This window comes from Marmota marmota, unplaced genomic scaffold, assembly GCF_001458135.2.
Source record: "Marmota marmota marmota unplaced genomic scaffold, marMar, whole genome shotgun sequence".
NCBI lineage: Eukaryota > Metazoa > Chordata > Mammalia > Rodentia > Sciuridae > Marmota > Marmota marmota.
The window spans coordinates 4,299,263-4,315,205 of NW_025999891.1; the positions used below are offsets into that span (position 1 = coordinate 4,299,263).

A 15,943-nucleotide genomic window follows, 5' to 3' on the forward strand; every position below is an offset into this window, starting at 1 on the left:
GTGCCACAGTGCTGGAATCAACTGTTTTTAATAAGCATTGCACGTACTCTTCAAAGCTATGAATAAGAAGTGAAAAGCCAGGCTGTTGAATCAGATGATAATCCAAGATGTTGTTTGGTTAAATTAATTGCTTGCTTTGGTTATTTAAACAATGGTAAGCTTCTTTTGTCTCTCTCCTTTCAGAGATATATAGAAAAGGCTCCTTCTGTTTGAAATAAAGTGTTGACTCTCTGTTGGCTATAATTTGATTTTTCTGGCTGGCATAGCCTTCTTTTTGTTTTCTGTCTTCTGACAGATTATAGGATTGTGGGGAAACAGCGTCCAGGGCTTTTTCAGGAACTGTGCCATTTTATCTACAGGAGAAGCCATTGGCTTTGGCACTAGAAGAAAATTGGCTCTGCATTTAAAGATGCCAAATCATGCTTGATTCACAAGTTTGCTGTCTCATTTTCTCTGTGTGTGTGAAACTTTTTCAGGGTGTTGTTTTTTTGTTTTTTCTACCATGTGCTACCCCATCAATATGGTAAATTAACTATTTTCCCTTCTCTTTAACTCCCCATACCAGCACACAACCTAAACATCCTAAACCATAACAAAAGATGAAGTACTCATTTTGAGGATGAGGAAAAAAATTCACCACACAGGCATTCCCTTTAGTGTCCTTAGTGTGACTTTGAGCTTTAATTCTGGTTTGTCTGTGAAAGTCTTTCTTATGGAGTCTTGAATTATTTAGGTGTAGAAATGATTTGCTAATCAACATGTCTTTTCACAGAGATTTTTCAAAGGCATCATTGAAAGCTGATTGTCAGAATACTCTATTTTCTAATCCAGGAAGCAGTTTGTCTTAAGATAGCACATTTAGGAAACTTATACTTACTCATTTATCCTTAACACACTTTTCAGTAGGGTATAGAGTAATTTATCCTGATTTCAAATGAGAGTTTTAAATTGTCACATAACAGTCTTAACTTCAATTGTATCTGCTGCATACCTTTTAAAATGTGTATAATTGGGCATGGGGTACATGCCTCTAATTCTAGGTAACTCAGGAGACTGAGGCAGTTGGATTGAAAGTTTGAGGACAGACTTGGCAATTTAGCAAGACACTGTCTCCAAATAACAAAATAAAAAGGGATGGGGACCTAGGTTAGTGGTAGAGCCTGCTTGGGTTCAATCCTCAGTGTACCCCCCAAAACAAACAGAATCCAAATATATAATTGAATTTGAAACCTAGCCATCTAGTTATTATAGCATATCATCCTTGCTAGATAATGCCTCTATATTTTACACTTGGAAGTCACCACCTAGGTATACGTTATTTCCTTTTAGAGATGAGGAATGCGTGAGGTACTGGGTTTGATTCTCAGTACCACATTAAAAATAAATAAAATAAAGGTATTGTGTCCATCTACAACAACAAAAAATGAGGAAGATTTTTAGTAGAATAAGCCAGTTTGGATAGGCTTATTTGAGTTATGATATGGACACATATTTCCCCCCCTCTGCTAGAAATATTTCTTCTTCCATCCTGCTTCAAAGCTGTATTCTCCCAAAGGCTAGAGTTTGGCTCTCTTTTTGTGTATTTTCTGTTATAGTTTGCCTTTATTATTATTTTAAAGTTTTTAGATGGGGTATTTCTATGTTGCTTGGGCTTGTCTTGAACTCTTGGGCCCAAGTGATTCTATTACTTCAGCTTCTCAAGGCTGTACCTTGCTGCTGTTATTATTATTTATAATACAGGGATTGAACCCAATGACTCAATTTATCCTATCCTTTTTTATCATAGAGGCAAGTACTCTACCACTGAGCTACATCTTCCTGTTCTTTTTTTTTTTCAGTTGTAGACAGACACATACCTTTATTTTTATGTGGTGCTGAGGATCAATCCCAGTGCCTCACAGGTGCTAGGCAAGTACCTTACCACCAAGCTACAACCCCAACCCTTTTTATTTGTTATTTTTGGATAGGGTTTTGCTAAGTTGCCCAGGCTGACCTTGATCTTGTGATCCCCTGTTCTGGGTAGCAAGGATCACAAGCACTACCACTCTACCTTAATATTAAATTTTTTTTGGAGGTGCTGGGGATTGAACCCAGGGTTTTGTGCATGTAAAGCAAGCACTCTATCAGCTGAGCCCCATCCCCCGTATCATTAAAAAACATATTTTTTTTAGTTGTTGATAGATCTTTATTTTATTTATTTATACATGGTCCTGAGAATAGAACCCAGTGCCTCACACATGCCAGGCAAGTGTGCTACCGCTGAGCCACAGTCCCAGCCCCCATATCATTTAAAAAAAAAAATATTTTTGAAGTTATATATGGGCAGAATGCTTTTATTTGTTTATTTTTATGTGGTTCTGAGGATCGAACCCAGTGCCTCATGCATGCTAGGCAAGCGCTCTACCACTGAGCCACAACCCCAGCCCCAAAATGAATTCTTTTTAAAAAATATCTTTATTTAATTTATTTATTTTTGTGCATTGCTGAGGATTGAACCCAGTGCCTTACACAGGTGCTAGGCAAGCACTCTACCACTGAGCTACAACCCCAGCCCCTAAGTGAAAATTCTTAAGATACCGTGAATTGGCTTTACATTTCCCTCTAGTGCCTGAAAAAGAAAGTGCAGCCAGTTAAAAAACACTCAGCAAAAAAACTATGAAAGAATACCTTGCTATACAGAATAGTTTGAGGCATTGATCAGATCTGCTGTTCGCTCTCTTTTATTTTTGATGGTATTGGGGATTGAACCCAGGGGTGCTTTAACACCAAAATACATACCCAGCCCCTTTTAAAATTTCTTGAGACAGGGTCTTACCCGGGTTGGCCTCAAATTTATAATTCTCTTGCCTCTGTCTCCCAAATTGCTGGATTATAGTGTGTGCCACCAAGACTGGCTAACTCTCTCTAAGTGAATTTTTTTTTTTTAAATCATCAGTTTCTTTGTTCTGTGTCATGAGTGTTTGAAATCCATGTCATATAGCAAGTCTTTAGGGGAAAACTGCTTTTTTTTTTTCTTTTTTTTTGGTGGTACTAGAAATGGAACACAGGGACATCACCACTGAGCCATATCCTCTTTTTAGTTTCTAAGACAAAGTCTCACTAAAATTGTCCAGGCTGGCCTATAACTATTTTTTTTTTTATTTGTAGACGGCCACAACACCTTTATCTATCTACCTTATCTGTTAATTATTTAAAAATATTTTTAGTTGCAGATAGACACAGCACATTTATTTATTTATCTATCTATCTATCTGTTTATTTTATGTGGTGCTGTGGTTCGATCCCAGTGCCTCACACATGCTAGGCAAATGACTATCCATGTTTCTTGATGGCAGTTGCTTGGAAGTCTGAGGCACTCTTAGGAGTGCCTCGGTAATGGTGGGGGAATCACTCCTAGTACTTTGGCTAGCAGTGCGTTGGGGAGCAGAAGGGAAAGACATCACCTGGCCCAGCTGCGAAATGCTTGGCTCCCAGCTTTGGGGTGGGGGCCACTAGAGAGAGGGGCAGCGCTAACAAAGAGGAGCTGAGCTGGGACCGGGGCCTCGGGTAGCTGGCCTATCCCGGGCGACTGACCTCCCAGTGGGCCTCCCCAGTTGGCTGCCCGGCAAGTCGCTCTGTTGGTTCCCTGGCTCACCATTGGCTATGGGACTGGAGGGGGCTCGCTGAGAGCTGTAATGGAGTTGAGGGGGCGGGGTTGGCTTCCGGCGGTGGAGGGGAGCAAGCAGCAGCCGGCTGGGGGAGGGGGTGTCGGCGCACCGCCGAGTGCTGCGCTCTTTGAGCCTGGCACCCGGAGTAGCCGTCTCCCCCTCCCCCTGCTTCCCTCTGGAAGCCCCTTCACCTTATCTGGGTGGGGGCGAACAGGGCTGAGCTGTCCCAGACAGGCGGGGCGGAACCTGGAGTCCTTCTGAGTGCTGCGGAACGAACCTCACCTCCTTTCCTGGGTGCAAGGTGTGTGTGTGCGTGTGTGCGTGTGCGTGTGTGTGTGTGTGTGTGTGTGTTTCTGTGTGCACGCGCGTGCGCGCGCTTTTTTTTTTTTTTAACGTGACTCGGAGTTCGGCTGACCTAACCTTGTAAGAAAAGGGTAAATGGAGTGGGAAGTAACATCTCCACATCCCATCAGTATATTTTGGTTTTCCAATTATAATTATACCCTTCATTCTTGTTTCCTTTCCTTCATCCCCTGTAGCTGGGTAAAGAAATTGAGGACTCATCTTTTGACTGATGTGTCGATATCGGTCGCATAGTAAAATGCACAAAAAAAGGGGAGCTTTTTTTTTTTTTTTTTTTTGTGTGTGTGTGTGTGTGTGTGTGAGAGAGAGAGAGAGAGAGAGAGAGAGAGAGAGAGAGAGAGAGACGGTCAGTCAATTGATGCAGTAAACCGCAAGGAAAAAGAAAAAAGCAAGCTAGAAGTGGGTTTTTGGAACTGCAGCATCCGTGTTCGTTTAGGCTGTCTTCATCATTTTCCTCTTTGGGATTGCCTTAATCAGCAACAACAATCTGAAAGGGGAGGAGGTCTTAGTAGAAAAAGGGATCATCCCCTATCAAATGGTGGTTAAAGGAAACCCTGATAGTTGTTAGCAATTAACTCTGCTCAGGTCTCATCTCCGGACTACGTTGTTGCCGGCTTTGTGTAGTAAGTCAGTCCTGTAGGAGAAACCGAGCTAGAACTGGCAAAGTTACCTTGCTGTTATTGAAACTTAAAGTCTTAAACTGTTTCTCCGCTGGTAAATTTCTTATAGGTTCCCAGGGGGATATTTATCTGAAACCAAAATCAAACCTAAGGAAAAAAATCTAAATAGATCATAATTCATTCATATATTTTTTAAAGGTTCTTCTCCTTCAACTTTTAAGAAATTGAATGGCTATAACACTAAGGTTTAGATATTTCTCTCTTTTGAATTCCTTTGCTTGGGTAACTTATGGATCTTTTCTGGGGGACATGTGTCTCATCCCAGCCAAAAACAAAAACCTCATTATGTTTTAAATTGAGAGGAAAGTTACCAATTGAAGGTTGAATATCCAAAACTTATGATGTTAGAAACAAAGGGTATGATGTTCATCGAGTGTGCATGTGTTGGGTGGCAGTGTTTCCTTGCTTTAACTGGGCATTTTCAACTGAAGGTGTTTGGAGCAGGTTTATTTTTATGTTGATTAGCAAAGAGCTACAATGTCAGAAGGGATAAATCAATCTCTCTTTTGCAATACTGGTAAATATTAATTAAAGTGATTCATAGTTTATTCTTGTAATCTAGGTTCAGTTTCCAAAAGATTTTTTTAACCGGAGTCCAGGTTTAAAGACAGAATTGATAGCACTAGAACTGACTTAAATACAGTTTTAGGTAGATGAGTACTTTTTCTTGCCTTGATTTATTGGCTCTTAAATCAGGAGTAATTTGGGGTGAAAGCAAGTTTTATAAAGAATAGGGATGGTGGGACAAAAAAGCCATCTCAGGCTTGGTGTGTTGGTGCACGCCCAGCGGCTTGGGAGGCCGAGACAGGAGGATCAAGAGTTCAAAGCCAGCCTTAGCAATTTAGCTAGGCCCTAAGCAAGTCCGTGAGACTCTGTCTCTAAATATAATACAAAAATGGACTGGGAATGTGGCTCAGTGTTTAAGCACCCCTGGGTTCAGTCCCTGATGCCAAAAAAAAAAAAAAAAGTTGTGGAAATAGTTATAGGAAACTATATATAAACAATGATATATTGATATAGGTATCTATTTATCTATTTATATAAAATATCACACATATAACTTCAAATAGCCTTAGTATGGAATTGTGTAAAAAAAAAGTAGATTCATAGTAATCTTATGTTGCATTTGGGTTTTTAATTTATTACTCATTTATACTAATAGGCTCCATGAATCACGTTTAAATTGGGAGGGAAAAGATTTCTCAGATGTTGTCTTACCTAACTTATTACTGAGAATTAACTGTTAAAAATCACTGATTTAAGCTTTGACAACTAGCTAGTATACTTTGATGTTGAAGATGTAGCATCTTGGGGAAGTGACCAAAAAAGGACTTGGAAGCTGTATAGCATTTCAACTTGTTTCTACCAAACAAGTTGCCTTCCTATTTGATATCCTATGTGTTTTATATTTTTCCTCTACCTATAGATAGAGCAATTAATTTATAAAATTATATTACATTTTGCTCATTGTATTTAAAATTTTTTTTAGTTGGACATAATACCTTTATTTTATTATTTTTATTTTTTTTAATTTGTAGATGGACACAATATCTATTTTATTTATTTATTTTTTTATGTGGTGCTGAGGATCGAATCCAGCACCTTGAATGTGCTAGGCTCTACAGCTGAGCCAAAACCCTGCTCACTGTATTTTTTTATCTTTTTTTTGGGGGGTGGGGATACTGGGAATTGATCCCATGAGTGCTTAACCACCAAACTATATCCCAGTCTTTTTTTATTTTTTATTTTGAGACAGGATCTTGCTAAGTTGCTGAGGGTCTTGCTAAATTGCTGAGGCTAGCCTTGAACTTGTGATCCTCCTGCCTCAGCCTCTGGAGTTGCTGGGTTACAGGTGTATGCCATCACATCTGGCTTTTTTCTGTTTTCTTGGCTGATTTGTGTAATCAGTATTTTGCCCGGTGCAGTAATTAGGTTCTGTGAAGAATTTTCCCAAGGAGATAAAAGGCTATATATATCTATTGATAGGTGTATTTACATTGATCTCCTGGTATCCTTTATGGGGCTTGGAAGCTGTCACATTTAGTCCTTTGCAAGGAAACAATTATCTGAAGCAGTGGCTTATAATTTCTTAGGTTAAAGGACATAGTGCTGCTAAGGTTAAAGTAGCTGATTTAATTTTCTTTAGCAATCTGTTTTTATCCACCCTGTTTATTTCTGTGAGTCACAGAATGTTTTCAGGAACAGGGCCCTATGTTCTCTGTAAAGGGAGACTTCAGCCTAATCCTCCATTCAAATCAGAAGTATAAAATGATCCCCTTGAGAAGATGAAGGAAAATATTGGACTGTTGGTATTGCTTAATTCTCATAATAATCAGTCTGATTGTTGTAAGTTTGGAATTGGAAAAAGCTTTTTTTGAAGTAAGAAAATATTAGAGGCAAAAAGTGACCTGGTAATGCTGCTCTCAAAGTGGGAGATTTATTTAGATAAAAGAATGCATTCATATGGATATGTAGCTGATGGTGGTTTTTTTAGCTTTTTAGCTTTGTCAGTCAGGTGCTATAGACAGTATTCCAAGTGTTTTAAACCCTCACACCCCTAGGCTTTTGTGGAAGTTGTTTGTTGTGAGTCTGGATTCTGAGGGCAGAAGGCTTGGTATAGTCTGTAATTTGTTTATCACTCAGATAAGGTCCTGGCATTGATTGCTTCTGAGTTACTTAAGTCTTCCTAAAGAATGGTTGCTAGGCAGATTGCATCTCAATCATTTTAATCCTCCGTAGTTTATAAGTCTACTCTCGGTGAGGGCCAGAGCTTCCTTTTAATGACACTGCCCTTTAAGAGTCCTTGTTGGTTGTGTGTATGTATTGCTCAAAATAAAGGACCAGAATGATGTATGGGTTTCACTTCAGTCAAAATAATTTAGCTTTTGGTAACCTGGGGCAGCATTGTCATTAACTTCTCTTTTGGATCAACTGGTGGGTGAGATTGCTCTCCCAATTTAGAGACACTACTGTGTTCCATTATTATTATTATTTTTTTTAAACTAGTAGGGAATGAACTAATACATTCATTTTGGAAACAGGCTAGTGATAACACTGCCTGTGGGCCTGAATATATGAAAAAATAGGACAAAGTAAACAAATGAGGGCATAAATAATGAATCTTGCAAGTGAGCTCTGGGAGAGCAAGGGAGATTATCCTCAAAGCTGTTCAATCTGGCAGTGAAAGGGGAAAAGATCACTGAATTAATTACCTAGAATGTGTTTGATACTTCCTGCATTATGAGATTGTTACAGCCATTCAAAATAAAGTTACCTCCCCACCTGCTTCTCACTGGGAATAAAACCCAGGGACACATCAACACTGAGCTACATTCCTAGCCTTTTAAATTTTTATTAGTATTTTATTTTTTTTGCTACTAGAAATTAAACCCAGGTGTGCTCAACCACTGAGTCACATCCCCAGCCCTATTTAGTATTTTGAGACAGGATCTCACTGAGTTGCTTAGTGCCTCCCTAAATTGCTGATGCTGCTTTGAACTCTTAATCCTCCTGCTTCAGCCTCTCCAGCCACTGGGATTACAGGTGTGCGCCACCATATCAGGTTTACTTTAATTTTTATACTGGGGATTGCACCCAGAGACATTTTACCACTGACCTACATCCCCAGCCCTTTTTTTAAGTTTTATTTTAAGACAGGGTCTTAAGAAATTGCTTAGGGCCTCTCTAAATTGCTGTCACTGGCCTCAAATTTGTGATCCTCTTGCTACAGCTTCCTGAGTCTCTGGGATTATAGGTTTATATATGCCCCTATGCATTTATTTATATATATATATATATATATATATATATATATATATAATATTTATTTATTTTTTTAGTCTTAGGTGGACACAATACCTTTATTTTATTTTTATGTGGTGCTGAGGATTGAACCCAGGGCCTCATGCATGCTCGGTGAGTGCTCTACCACTGAGTCACAACCCCAACCCTAAGGTTTTTTTTTTTTTTAAAAGACAGGATCTCTGGGCTGGGGATGTGGCTCAAGCGGTAGCACGCTCGCCTGGCATGCGTGCGGCCCGGGTTCGATCCTCAGCACCACATACAAACAAAGATGTTGTGTCTGCCGAGAACTTAAATAAATAAATAAATAAATATTTAAAAAAAAAAAAAAGACAGGATCTCACTTAATTGCAAAGACTGGCATTTAAGTTGTGTCCTTCTGCCTCAGCCAAATTGCTGTGATTACAGATATGCATCACCATGCCTGACTACAAAATAATTTTTTAAATATAAACTCAAGTACATAACTTGTTCATTGGTTGTGCTCTACCACTGAGCTACAACCCCAGCCCCTTGTTCTATATGTTAACATTCTATAACACTGCACAGTGTTTTTTGTTTGGCCAGATATTATCAAAATTTTGGTTAATTAGAACTTCCTTATCTGTAAATTTATCATGTAAAAGAAAAAGTTGGACCGGCCGAAAGGAATTTTTTGGTACTTTGAGTACATATTTTACTTTGAAATTACATGTGATATTGTAGAGCATAATTACATAACAGCTCACAAAAGGTTAAGACAAGCTGGGCAAATGGCCCATGCTTGTAATCCCAGTGACTTGGGAGCCTATGACAGGAGAATCATAAGTTTGAGGCCTGCCTCAGTAGTTTAGAGAGGCCTTAAGCAACTTAGTGAGACCTTGAAAGTGCTGGGGATATAGCTCAGTGATAAACTTTCCCTCATCCCTTACCTAAAAAAAAAAGTTAAGATAATTTATTTAGCTTAAGAATCATATCTAGTATTAATATAAAAATTTTAATGTCTTGATTAGTTTTCATCCATTGAGTTAAATAAGCATGCTCTTAGGGTCCAGATAACTTAGTGATTTGGTAGTGATACCAGACCCAGAGCCGTGGTCTCCAAATTTTTCCCTTCTCTGAATTCCTAATGTATTCAACTATTTTCAACAATAACTTTCTGAATCCTTATTAAAAATGATTTCAGGTGGACCAGGGTTGTGGCTCAGTGGTAGAGCGCTTGCCTGGCATATGTGAGGCGTTAGGTTCCATCCCTGGCACCACATGAAAATAAACTAATAAAATAAAGGTATCGTGTCCATCTACAACTAAAAATATATTAGAAAAAAAATTATTTCGGACTAGGAATGTAGCTAGCTCTGTGGTAGAGCACATGTTTAGCATGTGCAAGGCCCTGGATTTGATCACCAGTACTGCAAAAAATAAATTGTTTTTAACATGTTCCTATCTCCATCATGAAAGATTCTTTTTTATTTCTCTGGTTGTCAACGGAATCCAGGATGTTATTACCTAACAAGAGAAGAAAGAAAATAGGAGCTGGCTATGTACTTCAGTGTTAGCTTTTTTGCTTAGCATGTATGAGGTCTTGGGGTTCAATCCCCAGCAACACACACACACACACACACACACACACACACACGGGGATGAAAGGGCTGGGGATATAGCTGAGTAGGTAGAGTGCTTGCTTTACATGCACAAGACCCTGGGTTCAATCTCTGGCAATCCCCCCACCCCACCCCCATCTCCCACAAAAAAAAAAAGGGTGAAAAAGGTTCAGGATGAGGTATTGGGGGCATAAAAGATAGATATATAAAAGAAAGAGCAAATTGAAATTTTATTATATTTTGATGCTGATGGATATCAGGAAGAGAACACTGGGGCTGAATAGATCAAATTCAGTCATATACTGAATTTTAACATTCCCACCTAGCTGAAAAGGTGGGAGGGTTATCTTTACCAAGATATGGAAAGAACTTGAATTAAGGGTTCATTCCTGATCAACTAGTAGAATCAGATCTTTATTCTTGGAGAAGGGCAAATAGGCAAGATATAGACAGGTAAAATCCAAAGATATTTGCAAGGGTGTGTGTTTATTTATCTTTGATAACAGAGTCTTGTTGTGTTGCCCAGGCTGATCTTGAACTCCTGGGCTCAAGCAATCTTTCCATGTTGGCTTCCTGAGTAGAGGGGGACTTCAGGTGTATACTACTGTCTTGAGCTTCGAGGCCATATTTTTAAGCAGTGGATATAACATTTTTAACTGGGATTTTCTAACTCAATAAACTGACCTCTAGAAATTTGTTTTCTTTCTCTGGTTGTTCAACTCATCAGTAGGTAATGTAGCCAAGAGCTTTTTCTTTGGGTGTCGGTTCTGGGGCTTGAACCCAGAGTCACTCTATCATCAAGCTATGTCCTTTTAAAATTTTTTTTTTTTGAGACATGTCTCACTAAATTGTTAATGCCATCTTCAAATTAATGATTCTGCCTCAGCATCCTGAATAACTGGGATTATGTTTTTTCTTTTGGTACCAGAGATTAAATCCTGAGCCACTGAACCACATCCCCAGCCCTTTTCATTTTTAATTTTGAGACAGGGTTTCACTAAGTTGTTGGCCTTAACTTGTGATCCTCCTGCCTTAGCCTCCAACGTCTTTGGGATTACAGGTGTGCTCCACCACGCCTGGTATAACAGAAGATTTTAAAAGGCAAGGTTCTGTGATGACCAATCACTAATTCTTTGCATTAGCAAAGTGCTTTTGAAGATCAGTTGCTAAACTAAATTAAAATCAGGCTTGATGCAATTTGCAGAAATTAGGTGATTTAGATAACATCTGCATTGCTTCAGATAAGCATATCAGTCATAAATTTTTTTGATTCTTTTCTTCCACAAGTTTAAGTTAAAGTACGTTTTACCTTTGCCATTTTGTCTTCACACTTCCTATGTAAGAAATAGGTCTTAATTTACACTAAAAGGAAAGGGGTGGGCTGAGGTTGTGGCTTGGCGGTACAGCACTCGCCTCTCATGTGTGAGACTCTGGGTTTGATCCTCAGAACCACATAAAAATAAATAAGTGAAATAAAGGTATTGTGTCCAACTACAACTAAAAAATAAATATTAAGGGCTGGGGCTATAGCTCAATGGCACAGCACTTGCCTAGCATGTGTGAGGCACTGGGTTCGATCCTCAGCACCACCTAAAGATAAAGAAATAAAATAAAGGCATGCTGCCCCTTTGCAACTATAAAAAAAGAAAAAAAAAAAAGGAAAGGGGTATCAAAGAGATGAAAAGTTAAAGGCAATGCATCTCAGGTCAGTGTATATCAATGAAAAAGTCCCATTTCCTGGGTTCCTGAATGGGCCCTCTGTAATACTCAGAGGAATTGTGTTAATTGAAAAAGAAAAAGGTATTCTTGCATCGTATTCTGCCCATGTTTGAAATGAAATTTTTGTTTTGTTTTATTTTCATTACCTGAAATTAAATCCAGGGTTGCTTAACCACTGAGCCATATCACCAGCCCATTTTATTTTTTATTTAAACTCATGATCCTTCTGCCTTTCCCTCCCAAATCTCTGAGGCTATAGGTATACATCATGGTACCCATCTTAATTTTCTTTATTCATTTTTAAAATTTTTCTTTTTCTTAGTTGGACACAGTACCTTTATTTTATTTATTTTTATGTGTTTCTTATAGTTCCTACTTTGTGTATCTGAAAACGAGACTAATGGTCCATGTTAAGACTATCTCAGGCTGGGGATGTGGCTCTGGCGGTTATCGTGCTCGCCTGGCATGCGTGCGGCCGGGTTTGATCCTCAGCACCACATACAAACAAAGATGTTGTGTCCACCGAAAACTAGAAAATAAAAAAAATATTAAAAAATTCTCTCTCTCTCTCTCTCTTAAAAAAATAATTTAAAATTAAAAAAATTCTTTTAAAAAAAGACTATCTCAAAGGGCATTTGAGAAGGTTAAATGGAAGAGTCATTGTGAAAGCACTTTGAGAACTATATAGCTCTTTACAAATGGAAGACATTGTTAAATGTCTTTCTAGAAGAATCACGTTTTTAAGTGCTTTAGAATTGTAGAACCTGAAAGTTGGATTTAGTAGTTATCTAGTTAAAATTCTTACCTATTGAAACTAAAACCTTTTCCATCATTCTTGAGGAATGGTCATTGCTTTTGCTTCAGTACTTCTAGTGTTATGCTACTGTTGAACAAGCTCAAATAGTCTTGTATGTTCAATTAAAATTACCTTTCTTCAGACTTTAATTTATTATATATTGTATTATTTCGATTTCTGGAGCCCAGAGATAAAGCTTCTCTTTCTCTTGACACTCTTATTTGAGATCTTCATCTCTCACCTCGAAATTGCTAGTCATTTAACTGGCTTCTTTTTTGTGTATACATATATATACACACACACACACACACATATAATTTATTTATTTATTTGCCCTACTTAGTTGTACATGATAGCAGAATGCATTTCAATTCCCCATATACAAGTGGAGCAAAACATTTCAATTCTCTGGTTGTACATGGTGTAGAGACGCACCATTCGTGCAATCATACATATACCTGGGGTAATGGTGTCCATCTCATTCCATCATCTTCCCTACCCTCATAACCCTTCCCTACTCTCCCCTTTTAACCAGCTTCTTTTGTTTCTTGTTTATCTTTCACAGTTTCAGCAGATTTATTTAAAATAGCTCATCTTGTACTCTTCTTAAAAGTCACCTGTTGCGTGCCTATAATCCTACCAACATGAGAGGCTGAGGCAGGAGGATCACAACATTTTTCTTATTTTTGGTATTGGTGATTGAACCCAGAGGCACTTAACCACTGAGCCAGATCCCCCAGCCCTTTTATATATATATATATATATATATATATTTGAGCATTATAGTTTATACATAATAGTTGTGTTCATCTGGATAAACTCTTATATATAAGGATCACAAATTTGAGGCCAGCTTCAGCAATTTATCAAGATATGGTCTCATAATTAAAAATAAATAAAAAGGACCGGATGTAACTCAGTTGGTACAGTCCCCAGTACTGCAAAAAACATATAAACAAAACCCCAAAACTCTGTCCCTATATCCCCATATCTTTCAGAAAAAAAGTGTGACATTGAGTAATAGTAGTTATAGCTCTCATCATGGAGCATGGGCACTGTACTAAGCACTGTATAAATATAATGTCAGATAATCACCACATTTATTCTGTGATATGTTGGCTGTTCTTTTATGCCAATTTGATGGTTAAGAACATTGAGTTGTGAAACCAGCCCAGCTCTACTCTTAATCTGCTACTCTGTACTTTTAGTATGAATTATAACTGTACATTCAGTTTAGCTCTAGATTTACACAAAAACCACTCCCTACTTTCCATACCAGAACTGTGTGCTTTCTCAAACATGCTATTTAGTTTTACACCTACATGCCTTTTATACTAGTTTTCTTTGCCTAAATTGGCCTCCCCATCTCAATCTGCTAAATTCTCTTTTTCTTTTTGATGGTACTGGGGTTTGAACCCAGGGGCACACTACCAATGAGTTATATCACTTGTCCATTTATTTTTTATTTTGTAACAGGGTTTCATTAGGTTGCCTAGGCTGGCCTTGAACTTGCATTCCTTCTGCCTTAGCCTCCTAAAAAATCCCCTGTGATCATAGTTCCTAGTAAATTTTTATCCAACCTTCAGTGACCTGTGTTATTCTCTTCTTAATCATTAGTCCCTTGAAGTATGTTTCATTCTTTGGATTTTTTTTCTTTTCTTTTCTTTTTTTTTTTTTTGGTAGTTGTAGATGGACAGAATGCCTTTATTTTATTTGTTTATTTTTATGTGGTGCTGAGGATTGAATCCAGTGCCTCACTCATGATAGGCAAGCGCTCTGCCCCTGAACTACAGCCCCAGCCCCTTATTCTTTGGATTTTCAAACAACTTTTCACCAGGGATTTTGTCATATTTGTTTTCCCAGTACATGGTATTATCACAATACTGATGCATAGTAGGTACTTGGGGAATGAATGAATAATATCCTTACTAAGTTCTTTTTTTTTTTTCAGGCTAAACTTAGTTTGCCTTTTCTATCCATATAGAGTTTCTAGATCCTTGACTATAAAAATTGTTTTGTATCTTTTACATCTTAGGTGAGCTAGTCCTATATTTTTCCATATTTCAATGGAGAGTGTCCCCCTTCCTTTGGTGCTAAGAATAAAACCCAGAGTTTTAGGTGAGAGTACTCTGCCACTGAGCTATTTCTCCTGCCACAAGTGTGTTTTTTATCAATGACCAGAAAACATGACCTTGAACCTTCCAAAGTAACTTACTGAAAGCATACTAAGTGGGTCTCTGATCTAGTTGCTTCTATGGAAAAGTTCTGATTATATTAATATCCGGCAATCTTGTGCCAGAATAGAGTTCAAACCACCCAACAAAAAATTTAAGTGGAGGTCACATTTTGTACCTGCTTTTCTATTTTACCTTCTGTCTCCTCAGTGTAGTGCACCTGTCTTCTGCCTATATTGTAGGTAACTGTTGATATAAAGAACATAATTGGCTGAGCATGGTGGTACATGCCTGTAATCTCAGTGACTCCAGAGTTTGAGGCAGGAAAATCATAAGTTCAAATCCAACCTCTGTAACTGAGCAAAGCCCTAAGCAAGTTAATGAGACCCTGTCTCCAAAAAAAAAAAAAAGGGGGGGCTTATGATGTGACTCAGTGGTTAAGTGCCCCTGGGTTCAGTCCATAGCATCCCCACCCAAGAAACTTCCCAAAACAAAAATTTTTTTTAAAAAGCAAACCATAATTGCCCTGTTCTGTAAAATTGGAATGAGTGCTTGAGACCTACTATACCCTTAGTTCTCTAGGGCTTAGTTCTCTAGGGCTATCAACACAGTTGAAAAAAGAATGTATCTAATACTAAATTCCATGAAAAAGGGCATGGTTTTTGAGTAGAAGTGGAGGTAGATGAGCCAGGCAGCAGGAATCTGTCATTTCCAAAGTCCACTCAAAATTGATTTCGAGTTTTCTTGTTGAAGCAGATTAACAATGCCATTTGCCTATCTGACAGTGAGATTATCCAGGATTCTCTAAAAAAAAAAAAAAAAAAAGATGTATTATTATAGTAGCTTCTGTTCTTGCATAATATGTCTTCTTTCTAGTACACAGTAGTGGCACAGGGGTGCATACAGTACATAGTACTAGGGCATGGGAATAAGACTACAGTGCCTTACTTAGGGTGTCCTGGGGGAATTTACAGTTCTTAGCAACCCTCAGCCTTAATGTGCTTGGTTATTTTTAAAATTCATCTTTTTTTTTTGTTAAGATGTTGATGGACTTTTATGTTTTTCATTTAATTTATATGTGGTGCTGAGAGAATCAAACCCAGGGCCTCACACATGCTAGGCAAGTGCTCTACAACTGAGCCACAACTCCAGCCCTCATCTTTTTTTTTTTTTTTTTTTT

At 38.2% G+C, this 15,943-nt stretch overlaps 1 protein-coding gene across 1 annotated transcript in view; it reads left to right on the top strand.

Annotated features, from left to right (window-relative positions):
* Positions 1-3,689: 3,689 nt before the first annotated feature.
* Positions 3,690-15,943, top strand: part of Fam222b (family with sequence similarity 222 member B) — a 57,547-nt gene continuing 45,293 nt past the window's right edge. The window contains exon 1 of the mRNA XM_048793956.1: positions 3,690-3,948. The gene's annotated coding sequence lies outside the window, so the exon portion shown is untranslated. The remainder of the gene's footprint in view (positions 3,949-15,943) is intronic.